Raw genomic sequence first — 15133 nt, 5'->3', positions numbered from 1 at the left:
AAACATACCTATGTCATTGCTCAGTCCACAGAAGCCAATGTCTCCTGTAACAGAATTAACCCCTTAATCTCATATGACGTACTATCCTGTCAAGGTGGGGTGGGCCTTAATTCCCACCGACGGGATAGTACGTCATAGCGATCGGCCGCGCTCACGGGGGGAGCGCGGCCGATCGCGGCCGGGTGTCAGCTGCCTATCGCAGCTGACATCCGGCACTATGTGCCAGGAGTGGTCATGGACCACCCCCAGCACATTAACCCCCGGCACACCGCGATCAAACATGATCGCGGTGTGCTGGCGGTATAGGGAAGCATCGCGCAGGGAGGGGGCTCCCTGCGTGCTTCCCTGAGACCCCCGCAGCGATCGCGTTGCTGTGAGGGTCTCTTACCTCCTCCTCCTCCTCCTTGCAGGCCCAGATCCAAGATGGCCACGGCATCAGGGTCCTGCAGGGAGGTGGCTTCACTGCGCCTGCTCAGAGCAGGCACTGTGAAGCCAGGAAAAGTGCAAGCCAGATCGCTGATCTGACACACTGCACAGCAAAGTGTCAGATCAGCGATCTTACACTATAACATGATGCCCCCCCCCACCCTGGGGCAATGTTATAGTGTAAAAAAAATATTCCAATGTGTAAAAAAAATTAAAAAAATCCAAAAAAAATCCGCCCCCCCAAAAAATATATTGTTCCTGTAAATACATTTCTTTATCTAAATAAAAAAAACAAACAATAAAGTACACATATTTAGTATCGCCGCGTCCGTAATGACCCCACCTATAAAACTATATCACTAATTAACCCCTTCAGTGAACACCGTAAAAAAAAAAAAAAAAAAACAAGGCAAAAAACAACACTTTATTCTCATACCGCCAAACAAAAAGTGGAATAACAGGCGATCAAAAAGACGGATATAAATAACCATGGTACGGCTAAAAACATCATCTTGTCCCGCAAAAAACGAGCTGCCAAACAGCATCATCAGCGAAAAAATAAAAAAGTTATAGTCCTCAGAATAAAGCGATGCAAAAATAACTATTTTTTCTATAAAATAGTTTTTATCGTATAAAAGCGCCAAAACATAAAAAAATGATATAAATGAGGTATCGCTGTAATCGTACTGACCTGAAGAATAAAACTGCTTTATCAATTTTACCAAACGCGGAACGGTATAAACGCCTCCCCCAAAAGAAATTCATGAATTGCTGGTTTTTGGTCATTCTGCCTCACTAAAATCGGAATAAAAAGCGATCAAAAAATGTCACGTGCCCGAAAATGTTACCAATAAAAACATCAACTCGTCCCGCAAAAAACAAGATCTCACATGCCTCTGTGGACTCAAATATGGAAAAATTATAGCTCTCAAAATGTGGTAACGCAAAAAATATTTTTTGCAATAAAAAGCGTCTTTCAGTGTGTGACGGCTCCAATCATAAAAATCCGCTAAAAAACCCGCTACCAAAGTAAATCAAACCCCACTTCATCACACCCTTAGTTAGGGAAAAATAAAAAAAATTAAAAAAATGTATTTCTTTCCATTTTCCCATTAGGGTTAAGGTTAGGGTTAGGGCTAGGGTTAGGGCTAGGGTTAGGGCTGGGGTTAGGGTTAGGGCTAGGGTTAGGGCTAGGGCTAGGGTTAGGGCTTGGGCTAGGGTTAGGGCTAGGGTTAGGGCTAGGGTTAGGGCTAGGGCTAGGGTTAGGGTTGGGGCTAGGGTTAAGGCTACAGTTAGGGTTGGGACTAAAGTTAGGGTTTGGATTACATTTACGGTTGGGAATAGGGTTGGGATTAGGGTTAGGGGTGTGTCTGGGTTAGAGTTGTGGTTAGGGTTACCGTTGGGATTAGGGTTAGAGGTGTGTTTGGATTAGGGTTTCAGTTATAATTGGGGGGTTTCCACTGTTTAGGCACATCAGGGGCTCTCCAAACGCGACATGGTGTTCGATCTCAATTCCAGCCAATTCTGCGTTGAAAAAGTAAAACAGTGCTCCTTCCCTTCCGAGCTCTCCCGTGTGCCCAAACAGGGGTTTACCCCAACATATGGGGTATCAGCGTACTCAGGACAAATTGGACAACAACTTTTGGGGTCCAATTTCTCCTGTTACCCTCGGGAAAATACAAAACTGGGGGCTAAAAAATAATTTTTGTGGGAAAAAAAAGATTTTTTATTTTCACGGCTCTGCGTTATAAACTGTAGTGAAACACTTGGGGGTTCAAAGTTCTCACAACACATCTAGATAAGTTCCTTGGGGGGTCTAGTTTCCAATATGGGGTCACTTTTGGGGGGGTTTCTACTATTTAGGTACATTAGAGGCTCTGCAAATGCAATGTGACTCCTGCAGACCATTCCATCTAAGTCTGCATTCCAAATGACGCTCCTTCCCTTCTGAGCCTTCCCATGCACCCAAACGGTGGTTCCCCCCCACATATGGGGTATCAGCGTACTCAGGACAAATTGGACAACAACTTTTGGGGTCCAATTTCTCCTGCTACCCTCGGGAAAATACAAAACTGGGGGCTAAAAAATAATTTTTGTGGGAAAAAGTTTTTGTTTTATTTTTACGGCTCTGCATTATAAACTTCTGTGAAGCCCTTGGTGGGTCAAAGTGCTCACCACACATCTAGATAAGTTCCTTAGGGAGTCTACTTTCCAAAATGGTGTCACTTGTGGGGGGTTTCAATGTTTAGGCACATCAGTGGCTCTCCAAATACAACACGGCGTCCTATCTCAATTCCTGTCAATTTTGCATTAAAAAGGTCAAACGGCGCTCCTTCCCTTCCGAGCTCTTCCATGCGCCCAAACAGTGGTTTACCCCCACATATGGGGTATCAGCGTACTCAGGACAAATTGTACAACAACTTTTGGGGTCCAATTTCTTCTCTAACCCTTGGGGAAAAAATTGGGGGTGAAAAGATAATTTTTGTGAAAAAATATGATTTTTTATTTTTACGGTTTTGCATTATAAACTTCTGTGAAGCGCTTGGTGGGTCAAAGTGCTCACCACACCTCTAGACAAGTTCCTTAGGGGGTCTACTTTCCAAAATGGTGTCACTAGTGGGGGGTTTCAATGTTTAGGCACATCAGTGGCTTTCCAAACGCAACATGGCGTCCCATCTGAATTCCAGTCAATTTTGCATTGAAAAGTCAAGTGGCGCTCCTTCGCTTCAGAGCTCTGTTATGCGCATAAACAATGGTTTATCCCCACATATGGGGTATCAGCGTACTCAGGACAAATTGTACAACAACTTTTGGGGTCCATTTTCTCCTGTTACCTTGGTAAAATGAAACAAATTGGAGCTGAAGTAAATTTTTTGTGAAAAAAAGTTAAATGTTCATTTTTATTTAAACATTCCAAAAATTCCTGTGAAACACCTGAAGGGTTAATAAACTTCTTGAATGTGGTTTTGAGCACTTTGAGGAGTGCAGTTTTTAGAATGGTGCCACACTTGGGTATTTTCTATCATATAGACCCCTCAAAATGACTTCAAATAAGATGTGGTCCCTAAAAAAATGGTGTTGTAAAAATGAGAAATTGCTGGTAAATTTTAACCCTTATAACTCCCTAACAACAAAAAAAAATTGTTTCCAAAATTGTGCTGATGTAAAGTAGACATGTGGGAAATGTTACTTATTAAAGGGAACCTGTCACCTGAATTTGGCGGGACTGGTTTTGGGTCATATGGGCGGAGTTTTCGGGTGTTTGATTCACCCTTTCCTTACCTGCTGGCTGCATGCTGGCCGAAATATTGGATTGAAGTTCATTCTCTGTCCTCCGTAGTACATGCCTGCGCAAAGTAATCTTACCTTGCGCAGGCGTGTACTATGGAAGACAGAGAATAAACTTCAATCCAATATTTCGGCCAGCATGCAGCCAGCAGGTAAGGAAAGGGTGAATCAAACACCCGAAAACTCCGCCCATATGACCCAAAACTGGTCCCGCCAAATTCAGGTGACAGGTTCCCTTTAAGTATTTTGTGTGACATATCTCTGTAATTTTAATTACATAAAAATTCAAAGTTGGAAAATTGCGAAATTCTCAAAATTTTCGCCAAATTTCCGTTTTTTTCACAAATAACGCAGGTAATATCAAAGAAATTTTACCACTATCATGAAGTACAATATGTCATGAGAAAACAATGTGAGAATCACCGGGATTCGTTGAAGCGTTCCAGGGTTATAACCTCATAAAGGGACAGTGGTCAGAATTATAAAACTTGGCCCGGTCATTAACGTGCAAACCACCCTCGGGGCTTAAGGGGTTAAAATAATAACATTATTCATCACCTGTCCGTAGAGAAGATAATAATCAATTTGTGCAATGAGTGGTCTAGCTCTGCGACATCTAGATGGCATCCTGCATTGTTGCATGATGCGACTTTACTGCCTGCCATCCAGCAGAGACACTGAGCAGCGAGTGCTGCCGCTTCTCAGTGTCTCGCGGTGTACTCCTATGACCTGACTGATGTCACTGCAAGCGTGAGAAAGTTCTTCCACTCGCAGTTCTGTGAGAAAGGTCCTGGGAGTTCACAGTCAATTAACTCAGTTCAACTCTCTGACGTCAGTGTGAACACCATGGGAAAATTTGTAATGGCGCTCGGTGACATCAGTCAGGTGAAAGGAGTTCGCTGCGAGATACTAAGCTGCTCAGTGTCTTTGTTGGATGGCAGGCTGCATAGTCGCATCATGCAACAATGCAGTCTCTCATCTAGATGTAGCAGAGCTAGACCCATCATGGGACAAATGGATTATTATCTTGTCGGCAGACAGGAAAGGAATATTGGGGTTTATTATTTTAATTCTGTTACAGGAGACTATGGCTTCTGTGGTCTGGGCGATGATGTGTGTATGGGTTAATTTAGTTTCATTAAAGGAGTTTGTGTCATTCTTTCAATAAATGACTTTATTCTGGCTGTGTCTATTTACAATATAACTATAGGATTAGTAATAGATGGGTGTCTAATAGACGACTCTTCATTACTAAGCCATAGGCTTGATGTTACAGGACAATACAAAGGTGACATCAACCTCACAAATATGAACCTCACTTGCCACTGCTGCAGGGCAAGTGGGAAGAGTCGGGCACAGCGCCAAAATTGGCGCATCTAATAGATGCTCCTTTTCTGAGGCGGTTGTGGGCTGCTATTTTTAGACTGGCAAAGGCCAATATCCATGGCTGTTTGCCAGCCTGGGAATACCAGCTCCCAGCTCTCAGCTTTAACTTGGCTGGTTGTCAAAAATGGGAGCGACCCTACACTTTTTTATTTATTTATTTAAATAATTTAAAAAACAGCTTGAGTATCCATCTATTCTTGATAACCATCCTTGTAGGCTGACAGCTGAGGGTTGCAGCCCACAGCTGTCAATTTTGCCTGGCTGGTCATCAAAAACACAAGGGAACCCAAGTCAATTTTTTTTTAAATTATATGTAGCTTTATTGATTGGTCAATTGATGCTACTTTTCCTGTTGTCTTCTCCTAATTTTAGCTTTTTTGGCAGCTATTTTGCCCCTGAAGATGTTGTCTATGTGTTTGGTTTTACCTACCATTAAAGTCAATGGGGTTTGGGTATGTTCGTTGAGCTCTTCATCGAACAACAGGACTTTCGCCGATCCGAACCAAACCGAACCTTGAAAGGTTCACTCATCTCTAGTGAAGGGGTTAAAGAGTAATAATTGTTTTAATTTTTATTTAATAAATCAATACTGCACATGAAAATAACCAACTTTGTAATGTATAGTATCAGAGAAATCTGCTTCCTTCTCTGTCAAAATTGATCAGTCATTATAAAAATTCTCAATTCCTGAGTAAAACCTGTGTTCAGTGAAGACAGAATATTACATTACTGAGATAGGAGATGGCGGTTGGTGCTGATAATATTCTATTTAGATAGGAGGAGGAGGGTGGAGCTCTGCCTCTAGCTCCTCCTCCTAATACAGTCCCTTTCCCTAAAATACAGGGAGTAGGGGGGAGGGGAGCATACAAAGCCTTATCCATAGGTATATGTTTGTCATGATCCCAATGGCAGGGGATCACTAAAGGACAAGCACAGATACAAACAAGCTCTAGGGCGATGGAACCTGAGCTGACCGCGACCCTGAACCTAACACACAAATAAAAGTAGCCGGGGAACGTGCCTACGATGATCCTAGACGTCTCGCTCCAGCCGAAGATCTAACTTCCCCTATTAGAAGAAACACAGACCTCTCTTGCCTCCAGAGAAATACCCCACAGAAATAGCAGCCCCCCACATATAATGACGGTGAAATGAGAGGAAAGCACATACGCAGTATGAAAACAGTTTCAGCAAAATGAGGCCCGCTAAAGCTAGATAGCAGAGGATACAAAAGTGAACTGCGCGGTCAGCGAAAAACCCTTCAAAAAACCATCCTGAAATTACTTGAACTCATGTGCCAACTCATGGTACATGAGGAGCAATTTCAGCCCACTAGAGCAACCAGCAGCAATAATCACATATCTGCAGGCTGGACTAAAAACCAAATAAAGCAAAACACCAAAACAGGAAAATCCAAACTTAGCTTGACCAGAAGATTCTAGGAGCAGGGAGCAGAGGTAACAAGACACACTGGATACATTGATAACCGGCGAGGAAAAGCCAGCAAAGCCAGGTTAAATAGGAAACTCCCATATCCTGAAGGAACAGGTGGAACCCAGAGACCCAGGAAAGACAAGTCACCCAGTACCATCAGTAACCACCAGAGGGAGCCCAAAAACAGAACTCACAACAGTACCCCCCCCTTGAGGAGGGGTCACCGAACCCTCACGAGAACCACCAGGGCGACCAGGATGAGCCCTATGAAAAGCGCGAACCAAATCATCAGCATGAACATCCGAGGCAACCACCCAAGAATTATCCTCCTGACCATAACCCTTCCACTTGACCAAATACTGGAGTTTCCGTCTGGAAACACGAGAATCCAAGATCTTCTCCACAACATACTCCAATTCTCCCTCCACCAGCACTGGAGCAGGAGGCTCAAGCGAAGGAACAACAGGTACCTCATACTTCCGCAACAACGACCGATGGAATACATTATGAATAGCAAACGATGCCGGGAGATCCAAACGAAACGACACAGGGTTAAGAATTTCCAAGATCCTATAGGGACCGATGAACCGAGGCTTGAACTTAGGAGAAGAGACCTTCATAGGAACAAAACGAGAAGACAACCACACCAAGTCCCCAACAAGAAGTCGAGGACCCACGCGGCGACGGCGATTAGCAAACTGCTGAGCCTTCTCCTGGGACAACTTCAAATTGTCCACCACATGACTCCAAATCCGATGCAACCTATCCACCACCATGTCCACTCCAGGACAATCAGAAGGTTCCACCTGACCAGAGGAAAAACGAGGATGAAACCCCGAATTACAAAAGAAAGGAGAAACCAAGGTAGCAGAACTAGCCCGATTATTAAGGGCAAACTCGGCCAGCGGCAAAAAGGTAACCCAGTCATCCTGATCAGCAGAAACAAAACACCTTAAATAAGTTTCCAAGGTCTGATTAGTTCGTTCAGTCTGGCCATTCGTCTGAGGATGGAATGCAGACGAAAAGGACAAATCAATGCCCATCTTAGCACAGAACGTCCGCCAAAATCTAGACACAAACTGGGATCCCCTGTCAGAAACGATGTTCTCAGGAATCCCATGCAAACGAACCACATTCTGAAAAAACAGAGGGACCAACTCAGAGGAGGAAGGTAACTTAGGCAAGGGTACCAGATGAACCATTTTAGAAAAGCGATCACACACAACCCAGATGACGGACATTTTTTGAGAGACAGGGAGATCCGAAATAAAGTCCATGGAAATGTGCGTCCAAGGCCTCTTCGGGATAGGCAAAGGTGACAACAATCCACTGGCCCGAGAACAGCAAGGCTTAGCCCGAGCACAAACCTCACAAGACTGCACAAAAGAACGCACATCCCTCGACAAGGAAGGCCACCAAAAAGACCTGGCCACCAAGTCTCTTGTACCAAATATTCCAGGATGACCTGCCAACGCAGAAGAATGGACCTCGGAGATGACTCTACTGGTCCAATTATCCGGAACAAACAGTCTCTCAGGCGGACAACGATCAGGTTTACCCGCCTGAAACTCCTGCAAAGCACGTCGCAAGTCTGGGGAGACAGCAGACAAAATCACCCCATCCCTAAGGATACCAGAGGGCTCAGAATTTCCAAGGGAGTCAGGCACAAAACTCCTAGAAAGAGCATCCGCCTTCACATTCTTTGAACCTGGCAGGTATGAAACCACAAAATTGAAACGAGAGAAAAACAGTGACCAACGAGCCTGTCTAGGATTCAGACGCCTGGCAGACTCAAGGTAAATCAAATTTTTGTGATCAGTCAAGACCACCACACGATGTCTAGCACCCTCTAGCCAATGACGCCACTCCTCAAATGCCCACTTCATGGCCAAAAGTTCCCGATTACCAACATCATAATTCCGCTCAGCCGGCGAAAACTTTCTAGAAAAAAACGCGCATGGCTACATCACTGAGCCATCGGAGCTTCTCTGTGACAAAACCGCCCCCGCTCCAATCTCGGAAGCATCAACCTCAACCTGAAAAGGGAGCGAAACATCTGGCTGACGCAACACAGGAGCAGAAGAAAACCGGCGCTTAAGTTCCTGAAAGGCCTCCACAGCCGCAGGAGACCAATTAGCAACATCAGCACCCTTCTTAGTCAAATCCGTCAAAGGCTTAACAACACTAGAAAAATTAGTTATAAAACGACGATAGAAATTAGCAAAGCCCAAGAACTTCTGTAGACTCTTAAGAGATGTAGGCTGCGTCCAGTCACAAATAGCCTGAACCTTGACGGGATCCATCTCAATAGTAGAAGGGGAAAAAATATACCCCAAGAAAGAAATCTTCTGGACTCCAAAGAGACACTTTGAGCCTTTTACAAACAAGGAATTGGCCCGCAGGACCTGAAACACCTTCCTGACCTGCTGAACATGAGACTCCCAGTCATCAGAAAAAAACAAAATATCATCCAAATACACAATCATAAATTTATCCAGATATTCACGGAAAATATCGTGCATAAAGGACTGGAAGACTGAAGGAGCATTAGAAAGTCCGAAAGGCATTACCAAATACTCAAAATGGCCCTCAGGCATATTAAATGCGGTTTTCCACTCATCACCTTGCTTTATACGTATAAGATTATACGCACCCCGAAGATCAATCTTAGTGAACCATTTAGCCCCCTTAATGCGAGCAAACAAATCAGTCAACAATGGCAAAGGATACTGATATTTTACGGTAATCTTATTCAAAAGACGATAATCTATACAAGGCCTCAAGGAACCATCTTTTTTGGCCACGAAAAAAAAACCTGCTCCCAAAGGGGACAAAGATGGACGGATATGTCCCTTTTCCAAGGACTCCTTAACATAATCCCGCATAGCAGTATGCTCTGGCACTGACAGATTGAACAAACGACCTTTAGGAAATTTACTGCCTGGAATTAAATTTATAGCACAATCGCAATCCCTGTGAGGAGGAAGCGAACTGAGCTTAGGCTCCTCAAAAACATCCCGATAGTCAGACAAAAACACAGGAATCTCAGAAGGAGTAGATGAAGCGATAGAAATCGGAGGTGCATCATCATGAACCCCCTGACAACCCCAGCTTAACACAGACATCGATTTCCAGTCAAGGACTGGATTATGAGTTTGTAACCATGGCAGACCAAGCACTAGGACATCATGCAAATTATACAGTACCAGGAAGCGAATCACCTCCTGATGAACAGGAGTCATACGCATGGTCACTTGTGTCCAGTACTGAGGTTTATTCATAGCCAAAGGTGTAGAGTCAATTCCCTTCAAAGGAATAGGGACTTCCAGAGGCTCCAGACTAAACCCACAGCGATTGGCAAATGACCAATCCATAAGACTCAGGGCAGCGCCTGAATCCACATAGGCATCGACGGAAATGGATGATAATGAACAAATCAGAGTCACAGACAGAATGAACTTAGACTGTAAAGTACTAATGGCAACAGACTTATCAACCTTTTTTGTGCGTTTAGAGCATGCTGATATAACATGAGCTGAATCACCACAATAAAAGCACAACCTTTTTTTCCGCCTATAATTTTGCCGTTCACTTCTGGACTGAATTTTATCACATTGCATTATCTCAGGTGACGGTTCAGACGACACCGCCAAATGGTGCACAGGTTTGCGCTCCCGTAAACGCCGATCAATCTGAATAGCCATAGTCATAGACTCATTCAGACCAGTAGGCGCAGGGAACCCAACCATAACATCTTTAATGGCCTCAGAAAGGCCATCTCTGAACCTTGCAGCCAGGGCGCACTCATTCCACTGAGTAAGCACCGACCACTTCCGAAATTTTTGACAATAAATTTCTGCTTCATCTTGCCCCTGAGAGAGGGCCAACAAAGCTTTTTCAGCCTGAATCTCTTGGTTAGGTTCCTCATAGAGCAAACCCAATGCCAGAAAAAACGCATCCGCATTAAGCAACGCAGGGTCCCCTGGTGCCAATGCAAATGCCCAATCCTGAGGGTCACCCCGCAGGAAAGATATAATAATCTTTACTTGCTGAGCAGGGTCTCCAGAGGAGCGAGATTTCAAAGAAAGAAACAACTTGCAATTGTTCCTAAAATTCAGAAAACGAGATCTATCTCCAGAAAAAAACTCTGGGACAGGAATTCTAGGTTCAGACATAGGAGCATGTACAACAAAATCCTGTATATTTTGATCCTTAGCGGCAAGGTTATTCAGGCTGGAAGCCAAACTCTGGACGTCCATGATAAACAGCTGGGATCAGAGCCATTCAAAGATTAAGAGGAGGAGGAAGTAGCCAGGCTGCAATAAGGCTAGGCAGCAAACTCTGAGGGAAAAAAAAAAAAAACTTCCTCAGACTACTTATCCTCCTACTTCAGCCAATACAATTAACACTTTGTGGGCCGGTTATACTGTCATGATCCCAATGGCAGGGGATCACTAAAGGACAAGCACAGATACAAACAAGCTCTAGGGCGATGGAACCTGAGCTGACCGCGACCCTGAACCTAACACACAAATAAAAGTAGCCGGGGAACGTGCCTACGATGATCCTAGACGTCTCGCTCCAGCCGAAGATCTAACTTCCCCTATTAGAAGAAACACAGACCTCTCTTGCCTCCAGAGAAATACCCCACAGAAATAGCAGCCCCCCACATATAATGACGGTGAAATGAGAGGAAAGCACATACGCAGTATGAAAACAGTTTCAGCAAAATGAGGCCCGCTAAAGCTAGATAGCAGAGGATACAAAAGTGAACTGCGCGGTCAGCGAAAAACCCTTCAAAAAACCATCCTGAAATTACTTGAACTCATGTGCCAACTCATGGTACATGAGGAGCAATTTCAGCCCACTAGAGCAACCAGCAGCAATAATCACATATCTGCAGGCTGGACTAAAAACCAAATAAAGCAAAACACCAAAACAGGAAAATCCAAACTTAGCTTGACCAGAAGATTCTAGGAGCAGGGAGCAGAGGTAACAAGACACACTGGATACATTGATAACCGGCGAGGAAAAGCCAGCAAAGCCAGGTTAAATAGGAAACTCCCATATCCTGAAGGAACAGGTGGAACCCAGAGACCCAGGAAAGACAAGTCACCCAGTACCATCAGTAACCACCAGAGGGAGCCCAAAAACAGAACTCACAACATATGTTATACTAGATGGTAGCCCGATTCTAACGCATCCAGTATTCTAGAATATGTATGTAGTTTATTAATGAAGATTTTAGAATAATACATTGAATACACAGGATTCGGCCGGCCGCGACCAATTAGCCTGTCGCTGATTGTTCGCGGCCGGCCACGTAGTATGTAGCACAGCCACGTAGTGTATAACAGCCCACATAGTAAATAGCACAGCCACGTCGTATATAGCACAGCCACGTAGTATATAGCACAGCCCACGGAGTATATAGCACAGCCCACGAAGTATATAGCACAGCCCATGGAGTATATAGCACAGCCCATGGAGTATATAGCACAGCCCACGCAGTATATTGCACAGTCCACGTAGTATATTGCACAGCCCACGTAGTATATTGCATAGCCCACGTAGTATATTGCACAGCCCGCATAGTATATTGCACAGCCCGCGCAGTACCACACACACAGTATACAACACAGGCCACGTAGTGTATAACACAGGCCACGTAGTGTATAACACAGGCCACGTAGTGTATAGCACAGCCCACGCAGTATATTGCACAGCCCACATAGTACATTGCACAGCCCGAGTAGTACATTGCACAGCCCGCGTACTATATTGCACAGCCCGCCCAGTATATTGCACAGCCCGCGCAGTATATTGCACAGCCCGCGCAGTACATTGCACAGCCCGCGCAGTACATTGCACAGTACACGCAGTACATTGCACAGCCCGTGTAGTACATTGCACAGCCCGCATAGTACATTGCACAGCCCGCGTACTATATTGTACAGCCCGCGTACTATATTGCATAGCCCGCGCAGTACATTGCACAGCCCGTGCAGTACATTGCACAGCCCGCGCAGTACAATGCACAGCCCGCATAGTACATTGCACAGCCCGCGCCATACATTGCACAGCCCGCGCAGTACATTGCACAGCCCGCGCAGTATATAGCACAACCCACGTAGTATATAGCACAGCCCGCGCAGTACATTGCACAGTCCGCGCAGTACATTGCACAGCCCGCGCAGTACATTGCACAGCCCGCGTAGTATATAGCGCAGCCCACGTAGTATATTGCGCAGCCCATGCAGTATATTGCACAGCCCACGTAGTATATTGCACAGCCCATGTAGTATATTGCCCAGCCCACATAATATATTGCACAGCCCACGCAGTATATAGCAATGTGGGCACCATATCCCTGTTAAAAAAAAAAAAGAATTAAAATAAAAAATAGTTATATACTCACCCTTCGTTGGCCCCCGGATCGAAGCGGTTACCGACTCTCCTCGCGCGCTCCCGTCTGAAGAGTGCATTGCGGTCTCGCGAGATGATGACGTAGTGGTCTCGCGAGACCGCTACATCATCATCTCGTGAGACCGCAATGCATGGAATGGTCACCGGGGCATCGCAAGGAGCGGGAAAGTACTGTTCCTGATCCGGGGGGCCGACGGACGGTGAGTATATAACTATTTATTTTTTTTTTATTATTTTTAACATTAGATCTTTTTACTATTGATGCTGCATAGGCAGCATGAATAGCAAAAAGTTGGTCACACGGGGTTAACAGCAGCGTTAATCGAGTGCGTTGCACGACGGTCAACGCTGCCATTAACCCTGTGTGAGCGCTGACTGGAGGGGATTATGGATCGGGCACTGACTCCGGGGAGGAAGTAGCAGCAATTTTTCTGCCGGACTGTGCCCGTCGCTGATTGGTCGTGGCTGTTTTGCCACGACCAATCAGCGACTTGGATTTCCATGACAGACAGACAGAAAAGACAGACAGACAGACTGAAGTGACCCTTAGACAATTATATAGTATATAATGTTAATGTCCATTCTTGTTCCAATAACGCTAGAGCTGTCACAGAAATTTGGTTAACCACTCTATGCTCTTGCTCATAGAGGGGGGACTAAACTTATTAGTGTTTATGGATAAAAACCGATGAAAATGAGATCCAGCTCACTGATTAAAATGGGATCCAGCTTACCGATGAAAATGGGATCCAGCTCACAAATAATATTTTAAGATTTTTTTTGCATACAAGAAATTACGAGAAAAAAAGCTGATTTTGACCACATTTATAGGGATTGTTATGTGAACACAATATCTTTATCAGAAAATACTCAAAAGAATGAGCATATACATTTCTACATAAAAACTAATTGCTATGTGTCAATTGTAATCTGCATTTGTATTCAGCCCCTCTGTAGTCTGATACCCCTAAATAAAATCCTGAGTGGCCAATTGCCTCCAGAAGTAACATAATTAGTATAACTACAGTTGTGTTGGTATATCACATAAAAGCTAAATAAAATACATTTAAGTTTGTAGGTGTAACGTGAAAAATTGTGGAAAAGTTCACAGGGTATAAACATTTTTTCAAGGCACTGTATATGTTCAGTTTTTTGAATGTCTTTTAACTGCTTCAGACCTCTAACAGCATTTTAGCTCGAATGACACTGTGTACATTGTAATAGAAGTCATTGGGAAAGCTCAAAGAAAGCCTTGAAGACTCCTGGACAAGTTTTGCAGTGTTTTGCCTTCGGTTTTGCTTAAAATTAACACTAGTGCTTTCTTCATTATTCAGTCGAATGAAAAAAACAACTGGAGAATGACAGTAAAAAGAAGACATAACAAAAAATGGGTAGAAAAAAACAAAAATCCTCCATGAATTTCCTGAAGCATCTTCTTCTTTCAGCACTGAGCGGGTTTGGCCTTAGTGTAATAGACATAGTGTCCACATACCCTTAAGTTGTGACTCTTTTAACTGAGTTTTGGAGCAGAAACTTTCCAAAATCCTCCTAAAAAGCCTCAAAACTCCTCAAAAACTCAGCAAAAAGTCTACCTTTTCCTGAAACAGTCAAAAAAACATTGGTGTGCAAATGTTCCATCTTATGTTACATCTTTTCACCACTTCAGGGTTTGAAAACCATAAAGTGGATAAAAGAAGTGACATGCCCGTTCTTCGTGTGGCTCCCACTCTGTACACTTAACAGAGCAGAGTAAAAAACACCACAGCAGAGCCACCGCAAAAATTACCTTTGGCGTTTTATGGAAGCGTCGTCACGTGGCAAAACTTGGCAGCTTTGCCGGCATCTACATGATGCCGTATACAGATACAGTCATGGCCAAAAGTATTGACACCCCTGCAATTCTGCCAGATAATACTCATTTTCTTCCTGAAAATGATTGCAAACACAAATTATTTGGTATTATTATCTTCATTTAATTTGTCTTAAATGAAAAAACACAAAAGAGAATGAAGCAAAAAGCAAAACATTGATCATTTCACACAAAACTCCAAAAATGGGCGAGACAAAAGTATTACACCCTCAGCCTAATACTTGGTTGCACAATCTTTAGCCAAAATAACTGGAACCAACCGCTTCTGTTAACCATCAATTAGTTTCTTACAATGCTCTGCTG

The 15133-nt window shown here is 44.1% G+C and overlaps 1 protein-coding gene across 1 annotated transcript in view; it reads left to right on the top strand.

Moving 5' to 3' along the window:
• CFAP61 (cilia and flagella associated protein 61) overlaps window positions 1-15133 on the top strand; it is a 411230-nt gene that overhangs the window by 276970 nt on the left and 119127 nt on the right. The window lies entirely within an intron of this gene.

This window comes from Ranitomeya imitator, chromosome 5, assembly GCF_032444005.1.
Source record: "Ranitomeya imitator isolate aRanImi1 chromosome 5, aRanImi1.pri, whole genome shotgun sequence".
Classification (NCBI taxonomy): domain Eukaryota; kingdom Metazoa; phylum Chordata; class Amphibia; order Anura; family Dendrobatidae; genus Ranitomeya; species Ranitomeya imitator.
The sequence above is the reverse complement of the archived record's forward strand: the minus strand, read 5'-3'. Positions and strand labels throughout refer to the sequence as shown.